Raw genomic sequence first — 12,380 nt, forward strand, 5'->3', positions numbered from 1 at the left:
GGGATAGACTTGCAGTCGAACAGCACCTCCACAATTTGTCGGGTCTGGCGTCCACTTTCGAGGGTCCTCACAAGCCGAGTAACAGCAGCTGAGCAGCAGTGGAGCCGCGGAGTCCGGCCACAGCGTCGCAGAGAGGGAACCCGGTGTCCGCCTCACTTCAGGCGACGTCCGCTCTTCAGGCTACGGTGTTTCAGCCGTCTCAGCCCGCAGGGAAAGAGCCCGCCCAGGCAGCAGTGGGTCCACTCGTATGTGGTGAAGCGGCGAGCCAGAGCGCAGCGGTGAAAGCCAGATGGGGACCCCAGCTCAGCGCCTCCAGGCGCGGCAGGATCAAAGCCCAACGCAGGGAAGAAAGAAACAGGCGGGTGTGCCTCTCCGTCCCGGGCAGCGCAGCAACTCCGCCGGCAGGCGCTCCACAGCGGGATCCCCCGCAGCCCGATGTCAGCCACCAGCAGTCGGAGGGAGAGGTAAGCGTGCCCAGGGTCTCCCGCAGTCACGACGTCGACTCCCGCCGGTCAATCCTTGACGGGGACGGACCGAGTGTCACAGCACGTCCCGCGATGAAGGGGGGCACCCACTCCAACCCGATCACTCACAGCCGGGAGAGAGGGTCAGGCCGTCGGGCATAAATTAACCTGCGGGTAGGGGCGCATCCCCCTCAGGCAGTCGTCAGCAGGTTCTCTCCAGATATCAGAGAGGGGTCTCGAGGGAGACAGTGAAGTCGGGTAGGAAGAGTTACTGTAGTAAGGGTGGGCGCTCCGGCACGCCAGCTTTCGCGCCAAAGAGAGGCGTTCATACAGGCCACTATCAGAGGCCGGATTTCGGGGGATATATAGAAGCTCCAGACGTGAAAAAGGTATCTAAGGAATCCTCCACTTCTCAGCAATCCGAGGATATAATCAGAATCCCCATGAATAGATTAATAGTGGTAGATGGAGGCATATTCAGGAGATCCACGTCTGGAGAGATATTAAAATGCAGCCACACGAGGTGCCCTGCCCACCGGAAGTCCCCGCAGTCTAAACCTAATGTGTCAACATTTTGAGAATGTTGTGATTTTAATAATGTCAACATCACGTCAACTATGACTTCATTCCATTGTGGAATGTGATCTTCCTCCCTAGATCTACGGATTTTCCATACCTCCACCGTTCCTGTAATTTACTTGTTTTATTGTCGTCTATTGCCAATACTGTTATAGTGCAATTCCAAATGTATGCCTATAGAGAAAACGAGATTTATGGTAAGAACTTACCGTTGTTAAATCTCTTTCTGCGAGGTACACTGGGCTCCACAAGGAATTACATCGGGGTGAAGAGTAGGATCTTGATCCGAGGCACCAACAGGCTCAAAGCTTTGACCTTCTTCCCAAGATGCATAGCGCCACCTCCTATATCACCCCGCCTCTGTGCACAGGAGCTCAGTTTCGTTAACCAGCCCAATGCAGTAGCAGGTATCAGAGACGACAACCGCTCGTAGCCAAGTACACCACACACTCACCACCACCGGGGAGGGTGTCAGTGGCTATGGCAATACCAACCCAAAAAAGCTAAGTGCATCAGGGTGGGCGCCTTGTGGTGCCCAGTGTACCTCGCAGAAAGAGATTTAACAACGGTAAGTTCTTACCATAAATCTCGTTTTCTGCTGCGGGGTACATTGGGCTCCACAAGGAATTACATCGGGGATGTCCCAAAGCAGTTCCTCACAGGAGGGGACGAACTGTAGCGGGCACAAAAACCTGGCGTCCAAAGGAAGCATCCTGGGAAGCGGCGGTATCGAAAGCATAGAACCTTGTAAACGTGTTCCCCGAGGACCACGTAGACACCTTGCACAATTGTTCAAGGGTCGCACCACGGTGGGCCACCCAAGAAGGTCCAACCGACCGAGTAGAATGGGCCTTAATGGTAGCAGGAGCTGGACGACCAGCCTGTACATAAGCACGTGCAATCACCATTCTAATCCATCTGGCCAGAGTTTGCTTGGAAGCAGGCCAGCCACGTTTGTGAAAACCAAACAATACAAAAGAGAATCAGATTTCCCAACAGAGGAAGTTCTCTTCACACAGATACTGAGAGCCCGTACCACATCCAAAGACCGTTCTTTGGGAGACAACTCAGGAGAATTAAAGGCAGGAACCACAATCTCCTGGTTAAGGTGGAAAGAAGACACCACCTTAGGCAAATAACCTGGCCGTGTTCTAAGAACCGCCCAGTCACGGTGAAAAATCAAATAGGGAGACTTGCAGGATAAGGCACCCAAGTCTGAGACCCTTCTAGCTGAAGCAATAGCCAGCAAGAATAGGACCTTAAAAGAAAGCCACTTAAGGTCAGCAGAGGCAAGAAGCTCAAAAGGAGGCACTTGCAAGGCCTCCAAAACCACCGACAAGTCCCAAGGGGCCACAGGCGGCACATAAGGAGGCTGAATCCGCAACACACCCTGAGTGAACGTATGGACATCAGGTAGGGTGGCAAACTTTCTCTGAAACCAAACCGACAAGGCAGAGATGTGAACCTTGAGGGAGGCCAGACGCAAGCCTAAGTCTAGGCCCTGTTGTAGAAAGGCCAATAGTTTGGCCGTACTAAACTTGAAAACATAATGATTGTGAGACGCACACCAAGTAAAGTAAGCATTCCAGACCCTATGGTAGATCCGAGCAGAAGCCGGCTTACGGGCCTTCAACATAGTCTGAAGGACCGCCTCAGAAAAACCCTTAGCCCTTAGGACAGAAGCCTCAAGGGCCATGCCGTCAAAGCCAGACGGGCTAAATCCTGGTAAACACAAGGGCCCTGAACGAGGAGGTCTGGTCCTTATGGAAGTAGAAGGGGACTATCCCACGAGAGACCCAGTAGATCGGAGAACCAGTGCCATCTGGGCCACGCTGGAGCGACCAGAAGCAGGTTTCCTCCTTCTTGCTTGAACTTCCGTATTACTCTGGGCAGGAGTGACACTGGAGGGAACACATACGGCAGCTGAACGTTCCATGGAATTGCCAGAGCATCTATGAACGCAGCTTGAGGATCCCTTGTCATTGCTCCGAAGACCAGAACCTTGTGATTGTGTCGAGACGCCATCAGATCCACATCTGGAAGGCCCCACGTGTCCACGAGAAGTTCAAACACCTCCGGATGAAGGCTCCACTCTCCTGCGTGTACTTCCTGACGACTGAGATAGTCCGCTTCCCAGTTCAGGGCGCCCGGAATGAGCACAGCGGATATGGCCGGCAGATGGCGCTCTGCCTACAGAAGAATCCGTGATACCTCCCTCATTGCCAAACGGCTTCAAGTACCGCCATCGATGATTTATGTACGCCCCCGTGGTGGCAATGTCCGACTGTACTTGAACAGATCTGATCTGTATTAGATGCTGGGCCATTGCCAACGCGTTGAACAGTGCCCGCAATTCCAGAATATTTATCGGGAGTAGAGACTTCTCCTTGGTCCACCGACCCTGAAGAGAGTGCTGTTCCAACACCGCGCCCCAACCTCTCAGACTGACATCCGTCATCAGCAGGACCCAGCCGGATATCCAGGAGGGACGGCCCCTGCTCAATCGTTGGTCCTGAAGCCACCAGCCCATTGACAGGTGGACCTCCGGAGACAAGGAGATCCTGTGAGATCTGATCCGGTGAGGGAGGCCATCCCACTTGTTCAGAATTAACATCTGCAGAGGGCGAGAATAGAATTGAGCATACTCCACCATGTCGAAAGCCAACACCATGAGACCTAGCACTTGCATTGCCGAATGTATCGACACTTGCGGACGAGATAGGAAGCACTGAATCCTGTCCTGAAGCTTCAGGACTTTCTCCTGAGACAAGAACAACCGTTGGTTGTGAGTGTCCAATAACGCTCCCAGATGTAACATGCTCCGAGCAGGAACCAGGGAGGATTTCTTCCAGTTGATCAGTCACCCGTGGGCTTTCATGCACTGGACCGTCAGATCGAGATGACACAGGAGAAGTTCTGGGGAATTTGCCAGGATCAACAAATCGTCCAAGTACGGTAGGATCCTGACCCCTTGACGGCGGAGTGTAGCCGTCATGACCACCATTACTTTGGTGAAAACTCGGGGAGCCATTGTCAAACCAAAGGGTAATGCCCGAAATTGGTAATGAAGGTTGCCCATCACAAACCTCAGGCACTGCTGATGAGACACTGCGATAGGAATATGCAGGTAGGCATCCTGTATGTCCAGGGAGACCATATAGTCCCCAGGCTCCATGGCCAGAACAATAGAGCGCAGAGTTTCCATACGAAACTTGAGAGACCCGCACATGCTTGTTCAAGGACTTCAGATTGAGAATGGGCCGCGAGGACCCGTTCGGTTTCGGGAATAGAAACAGCGGTGAATAGAACCCCTTGCCTCTCTGAGCCAGAGGCACCAGTACTACCACTCCTGTGGTCAGGAGGGAGTGTACCACTGTATGCAGAGTGTTTGCCTTTGTAGGGTCCAAAGGAACATCTGTCAGGCAAAATCGATGAGGGGGACGATTCTTGAAGGGTACGGCGTAACCTCGAGTGACGACTTCCCTTACCCAGGCATCTGAAATGGTCTTCAATCATTCCTGGGCAAAACCTAAAAGTCGGCCCCCCACCCTGGGATCCCCAGAGGGAGGCCCGCCCCGTCATGCGGCAGGCTTGTCAGTTTTGGAAGCAGGCTGACGGGCAGCCCAGGCTCGTTTTGGTCTGGGCTTGGCAGGTCTGGAAGCAAAGAGCTTGCTTCGGGTACGCCTGACCTTTTGCTTTGCCTGGAGGACGAAAGGGCAGAGGGAAAGTACTTTTAGCCTTCTGTGCGGAAGGAGCCGTACAAAGTAGGCAAGCTGTTGTAGCAGTAGCCAGAGCAGCCACATTCTTATTGAAGTCTTCTCCAAAGAGAATGTCTCCCTTGAAAGGAAGCACCTCCAAGGTTTTCTTGGAATCCATATCCACCGAACAGGATCTCAACCAAAGGATATGTCTGGCCAAGACGGACATAATAGTAGCCCGGCCGCCAACACCTCCTTAAGGTACAGAGAAGCCATGGTAATATACGAGAGACATTGTCGAGCATGCTCAGATGCGTCAGAAGGCTGCTCCGCCTCTAGCCTCTGAGCCCATGCCTCAACAGTTTCAGCAGCCCAAGTTGCTGCAATGGTTGGCCTATGCACAGCCCCCGGTAGGGTGTAAATCACTTTCAAACAACCCTCCACAAGTCTATCCGTCAATTCCTTCAGAGAAGTGACGGTAGTAACTGGCAGAGCAGAGGAAACTACCATACGCACCACATGAGAATCTACAGGGGGAGGAGTTTCCCAATTTCTTACATAGCTCCGCAGAGAGAGGATAGCGAGCCAACAGTCTCTTATGCGGTGTGGATTCCGTTCCCGGATTATCCCATGAGTCCTGACGCATTGCAGCCAGGAGTTGAGAATGAGGTAAACCTATCCGGCTTTTTAGAGACAGCCTCAGGCTCAGATACATCAGACACCTGAGGAATGAGCCTAAATGCTTCAATCCAATCCGGGACATCCACCAATGATTTCCCTTCCCCATCAGAAACAACTCTGTCAGTGTCTGTGGGATCAGTAAATGTACCATCCTCCTCAGAGGAAGTGTCTGGGATAGCAGTGGATTGGGAGGAGGTAATGGCCCGTTTAGAAGACGACAGTTTTAGGCGGCCGAGAGTGACACTTAGATTTAGTCAGTGACCGGTTCAAATGCTGTAACGGAGTGAAGATTTGATCTGCCCATGGCAGATTAATAGCAGGGACCATAACCTGCTGCATCGGCACATGTGGTCCCACAGGGGGTGCCAATTTAGTTACAAGAGTGTTTAACAGCGTGGAAAACGTAGCCCAAGGTGGGCCCGGTGATGCCCCAGGTGCTACCGACCCACTGGGGGGTAAGGAACCCCCTGAACCAGAACTCTCAGCTGCCATAATTTCTTCCATCACATCTGCGGCCTCACTACCACGCAGTGTGGGAGAAGCCCCAGCGTCATTGCCACGTGTAGCAGACATAACTATGTGCACAATATTGGGCAACCAGGTACAAAGTGTAGCAGCACTATACCCATCAAGAACTCTTCAGTAAAGCGGGCCTAAGGTAGCACAGACCGTGAGTTCAAGAGATATAGATTATTTGGTGACTATAAATCACAAGTAAAACTACCCCGTTAGTATATCTTGTGAAACAATCCTATATTATTTGCAGAGAAACACCTGAGACACTTGGCCCCCTCAGGTATAGCAATATAGGAATAGCCCACTGAGTGAAATACCCTGCAATAAGGCAACCACGCAGTAGCTACATGCACACACATATATAGTCACAAGCGTACCATGCAGAAATTACGTATCATAAACTGCACTGGACTAGCAATACAAAGTAATACTCAATATGGCTATATGTGATAACTATAAATATAACAAACACAGTAAGCACTAGATGTATATCACAGGGTGTTTGTACCACACAACCCTGAATGTATGCACTCTTTCTTAATTAACACAGTCGCAGTGACAGGTAGAATACTCAAGTGTCCTGCAGTGATCGCGCTGAGCCTAAAAAAAAGTGGGTCCCAGGGACCCCTCACTTTTAAAAATTGGGGTCCTACCTGTCCTATTCTGGGTCCCATCGGAATGAAGGTTATTATTAATCTTATTAATGATTCAAATATGAAACCCACACAACTTGATTTGGACACTACAAAAGTGTTGCAAGGGGAAGAAGGGGGTGACAGTGCTGCTGGGCTGTGTAGTATACAGAACACTGCTCCAGAGCTGTACCTAGACATTTTGGTGCCCTTTGGCAGAAAGTGAATTGGTGGTCCCCCTCCCATATCGGAAAGTATGGACAGTGCGCGCCGAAGGCGCGCATAAAAAATGTAAGGGTCTGGCTTTGTGGGGAAGGGGCTTGGCCACATAATAGTACCAATTCACATTACACCACAGAGTAGCGCCGCTTATACACATTACACCATGTAGAACCACCTATACACACTGCGCCAGGTAGAGCACATTAATACACATTGCACCAGTTAGAGCACATTATACACATTGCACCAGGTAGAACCGCCTATACACACTGAGCCAGGCAGAGCACATTATACACATTGCACCAGGTAGAGTACATTATACACTTTGCGCTAGGCAGAGAACATTATATATACACATTGCACCAGGTAGAAGCACCTATATACACACTGAGCCAGGTAGAGCACATTATACTCATTGCATCAGGTAGAACCACCTATACACATTGCGCCAGGCAGAGCACGTTATACACATTGCGCCAGGCAGAGCACGTTATACACATTGCGCCAGGCAGAGCACGTTATACACATTGCGCCAGGCAGAGCATGTTATACACATTGCGCTAGGCAGAGTACATTATACACTTTGCGCCAGGCAGAGCATGTTATACACATTGCGACAGGTAGAGAACGTTACACACATTGCGACAGGTAGAGAACGTTATATACATTACGCCAGGTAGAGCACGTTATACACATTGCGCCAGGTAGAGCAGTATATAATGGCCACTGTGGGTGTGCATGTGATGGTCACTCTGTGGGTATGTGTGGGGGGTGTATGTTGCCCACAGTGGAAGAATTTGGTGTGTTTATAATGGACACTGAGGAGGTATGGGCAGAGTGTATGATGGACACTGCCCCATCCTCCATATCTGCATCATTAGCTGCCGACACTCTCTTCCCTCCCACACACATACGCTCCCTATGTTAGTTGATTATAAGTATAACTTACTTAATCCCCCAGGGAGTGCAGTCGTATGCAGCCAGAGAGAGACAGGCTTCCTCAATGATTGCGCTGCGCTGGCTAGTGAGCAGCCACTGTGTGTCATAACACAGCCCGCCCCGGCGCCTGCTCGCAGCTGCTTCTTACTGTAGTTTGGAGCAGAACAGCGAGTACGCTGGCGGACAGGGAGGAGGGACGTCACGTCTCAGCCGCACTTGAATGGGGAGACATTGCCGGCAGCGCGATTGGATGGGGAGAAGCTGCGGGCAGCGCGATTGGACGGGGAGAAGCTGCGGACAGCGCGATTGGACAGGGAGAAACTGCCGGCGGCGATTTAATGGCGAGAGAGGCACTGAAGAACGGTATTGGCAGAGACGCACTGGTCAGTTAGAGACAGCGCGTCCTACAGGACCCGCTCATTAAAAAAAAAAAACAGTCCCCCTCTGCTTGTAGCACGTAAAAATGCGCCATAGCACGTATTTTGCAATCACTGCATTATACACATTCCACCAGGCAGAGCACAGGGGAAGGGGGGAAGTTATTACACACACAGGGGAAGGGGGGTGGGGGGGAGGCAGTTATACACACAGGGGAAGGGGGGAAGTTATTACACACACAGGGGAAGGAGGGTGGGGGGGAGGCAGTTATACACACAGGGGAAGGGGGGAAGTTATTACACACACAGGGGAAGGGGGGAAGTTATTACACACACAGGGGAAGGGGGGAAGTTATTACACACACAGGGGAAGGGGGGGAAGTTATTACACACACAGGAGAAGGGGGGAAGTTATTACACACACAGGGGAAGGGGGGAAGTTATTACACACACAGGGGAAGGGGGGAAGTTATTACACACACAGGGGAAGGGGGGAAGTTATTACACACACAGGGGAAGGGGGGAAGTTATTACACACACAGGGGAAGGGGGGAAGTTATTACACACACAGGGGAAGGGGGGAAGTTATTACACACACAGGGGAAGGGGGAAGTTATTACACACACAGGGGAAGGGGGGAAGTTATTACACACACAGGGGAAGGGGGGTGGGGGGGAGGCAGTTATAATCACACAGGGGAAGGGGGGAAGTTATTACACACACAGGGGAAGGGGGAAGGGGGGTGGGGGGGAGGCAGTTATACACACAGGGGAAGGGAGGAGGGGGCAGTTATTATACACACTGGGGAAAAGGGGAGGGGGGCAGTTCTTATATCCCTCCAGTATTACCCTGCTCCTGTGCCCTGTGGAGCTTCAACAGAGTATCGTGGAAGAGGGGAGCGGGTGACAGGGTTTAGATTACAATACAGAGCGGCAGGTTAGAGGGAATGAATGGGGCGGGTCTGGTCCTGCAGGAGCTTCCCCCTACTCCTCTCCAGCCCATATGACCCTCATGCTGTAGCACCCGCAGCCGCCTCTTGTCCCGCCACTTACCGCTGGCATCTTCCTGCTTCCTCCGCCGTCTGACTCCTGTAGCTCGCTGGAGGGGCACCGTGGATTTCCTCAGCCCGCCCGCGGAGGTCACAGCCCTAGCTACGGCCCACACACACAGCAGGATGATTCCTGTCATGTGCGGCGCGCGCGGAGCAGACGTTGAGGGGAGGCGGGGCGGGAGAACACACACACACACACACACTCTCACAGGGTCTCCTCCCCTTCCAAGTTCCTCCCTCTGCTGCCGTGGAGACGGAATCCGACTGACAGCGCAGGACAGCGCTGCTGGTCAGAGCGCGTCCTGAGGGACTCTGGGTGTTTTTATTTTTGAGTCCCCACAATCAATTATTGGGTAAAATACGCGCCATAGCGCGTTTTTGCGATCACTGTCCTGTAGGAAGCACAGCACTGGCAGTCAGGCGGTTCCACAGAGGAGGATTTACCCCAGCAATCCCAGGAAACATCAAGGCTCTGTTTGTAATGGCTGCTGATCGGGAATGAGGGAGAGGGAAGCAGCTCCAGGGCGGGAACATTGCTGAAATGGCGCTTTGGGGCTGGGGGGAGGGGCCTTAGGTCCGACCTGCTACCCCAGCTGGCATCTACCGGGTGTGCGGGCAGTACAACTAACGCGGGGGGAACTTGGTACAACATCCGCCATGACCTGTGCCCATAATATAACCCTGGTGGCTAGTGGAACATCAGCCCAGTAATCCGTGCACGCGCGGCCAGCCTCCTATGGCCGCGCTGGATCGCGGTAAAGTGCGGCACACACTTATCTCCCCCTTGTCTGCGGGCCCGCGATCCGGGAAACGTCGGCGTGTGTGTGACTCACGTTAGGATGGAAGAAGCCGGCGCCTCCGCTGTAGTGACCCGGCAACCGTGGCGCGGGAGTATACAGCGCCGCTGGGGGTGATGGAGCTGCACGCAGGAAGGTCTATTAGACTGTGCCTGCAGCAGCCCTGGAAGTTTTCTTTACATTTCCATCTTCAGTCTGTAAAATGAAGCTCTGAAAAGGCTGCTTATGGCAGCCTCCTGTTAAGTGCCTGCACACTGCAAGGCACCAACTTACAAACAGAGCTCCTGTGCACGGAGGCGAGGTGATATAGGAGGCGGCGCTATGCATCTTGGGAAGAAGGTCAAAGCTTTGAGCTTGTTGGTCAGATCAAGATCCTACTCTACACCCCAATGTAATTCCTTGTGGAGCCCAGTGTACCCCGCAGCAGAAATGCAAATACAAAGATGACCTTTAAATTGTATCATTTCTGCATTAGACAGTTCCTGTAACATACCATGTATAATTTCAATGGTCAACTAATTGGCCTTTCTTACTGTGGGGTCTATTTACTAAGCCTGGGATAGAGATAAAGTGGCCGGAGATAAAGTAGTGTTCACTCTAGGCTGTTTTAGCAGGGCGCCGCGCCCTGCCCGTTTTTTAACAGGCAAAACCCGCCCTGCCCCTTTTGCGGCGCCCTGCTAGAACAGCCGCCCGCTCCCTGCCCTCCCCGCGTGTATAGATGCCGTGCGCATGCGCGCGGCATCCATTCACGCATTGGGAGAGGGCTGGGGGAAACCCAGCACCGACGGAGGTGCTGGGCACGCCCCCAACAGTGACGTCGCCGGCCACAGACGCTCTCTATAGTAGCGTCTGTGGGCTGCACCGCCCCCTAAAATGACGGAGGCGTGGCCACGCCCCCTAATTTGCGTGGCCGCGCCCCCATTTCGGGCGCGCACATGTGCCCCCCTGAGTCCGGCGCCCTGCCCCTTTTCACTCCTAGAGTGAACACTATAAAGTACCAGCCAATCAGCTCCTGTCATGTTACCGGCTGGGTTTAAAAAAATAAGATTTTAAACCCACCGGTAAATCTTTTTCTCCTAGTCCGTAGAGGATGCTGGGGACTCCATAAAGACCATGGGATATAGACGGGCTCCGCAGGAGACATGGGCACTCTAAGACTTTAGATGGGTGTGAACTGGCTCCTCACTCTATGCCCCTCCTCCAGACCTCAGTTATAGAACTGTGCCCAGAGGAGACGGACTATACGAGGAAAGGATTTTTGTTAATCTAAGGGCGAGATACATACCAGCCCACACCATACAACATGGTATATACTAAACCAGTTAACAGCATGAACAAAACAGCATCAGCCAGAGACTGATCTCAACTGTAACATAACCCTTATGTAAGCAACAACTATATACAAGCCTTGCAGAATTTGTCCGCACTGGGACGGGCGCCCAGCATCCTCTACGGACTAGGAGAAAAAGATTTACCGGTAGGTTTAAAATCTTATTTTCTCTTACGTCCTAGAGGATGCTGGGGACTCCGTAAGGACCATGGGGTTTATACCAAAGCTCCAGACCGGGCGGGAGAGTGCGGATGACTCTGCAGCACCGATTGAGCAAACATGAGGTCCTCATCAGCCAGGGTATCAAACTTGTAGAATTTCGCAAAAGTGTTTGAACCCGACCAAGTAGCTGCTCGGCAAAGCTGTAATGCTGAGACGCCTCGGGCAGCCGCCCAAGAAGAGCCCACCTTCCTAGTGGAATGGGCCTTTACCGAATTTGGTAACGGCAATCCAGCCATAGAATGAGCCTGCTGAATCATGTTACAGATCCAGCGAGCAAAAGTCTGCTTAGAAGCAGGAGCGCCGACCTTGTTGGCTGCATACAGGACAAACAGTGCCTCTGTTTTCCTAACCCGAGCCGTCCTGGCTACATAAATTTTTAAGGCCCTGACTACATCAAGGGACTTGGAACCCTCCAAGTCACCCGTAGCCACAGGCACCACAATAGGTTGGTTCATATGAAATGACGAAACCACTTCAGGCAGAAATTGAGGACGAGTCCTCAACTCTGCTCGATCCACATGGAAAATCAGATAGGGGCTTTTGTGAGACAAAGCCGCCAATTCGGACACCCGCCTCGCAGATGCCAAGGCCAACAACATGACCACTTTCCAAGTGAGAAATTTTAATTCAACTGTTTGAAGAGGTTCAAACCAGTGTGATTTAAGGAACTGTTAAGGTCACACGGTGCCACTGGGGGCACAAAAGGAGGTTGGATGTGCAGCACTCCCTTAACAAAAGTCTGGACTTCTGGGAGAGAAGCCAATTCCTTCTGAAAGAATATAGATAAGGCCGAAATCTGCACCTTAATGGAGCCTAACTTCTGGCCCATATCCACTCCTGTCTGTAGAAAATGGAGAAAACGACCCAGCTGA

Source organism: Pseudophryne corroboree, chromosome 1 (genome assembly GCF_028390025.1).
Source record: "Pseudophryne corroboree isolate aPseCor3 chromosome 1, aPseCor3.hap2, whole genome shotgun sequence".
Classification (NCBI taxonomy): Eukaryota; Metazoa; Chordata; class Amphibia; order Anura; family Myobatrachidae; genus Pseudophryne; species Pseudophryne corroboree.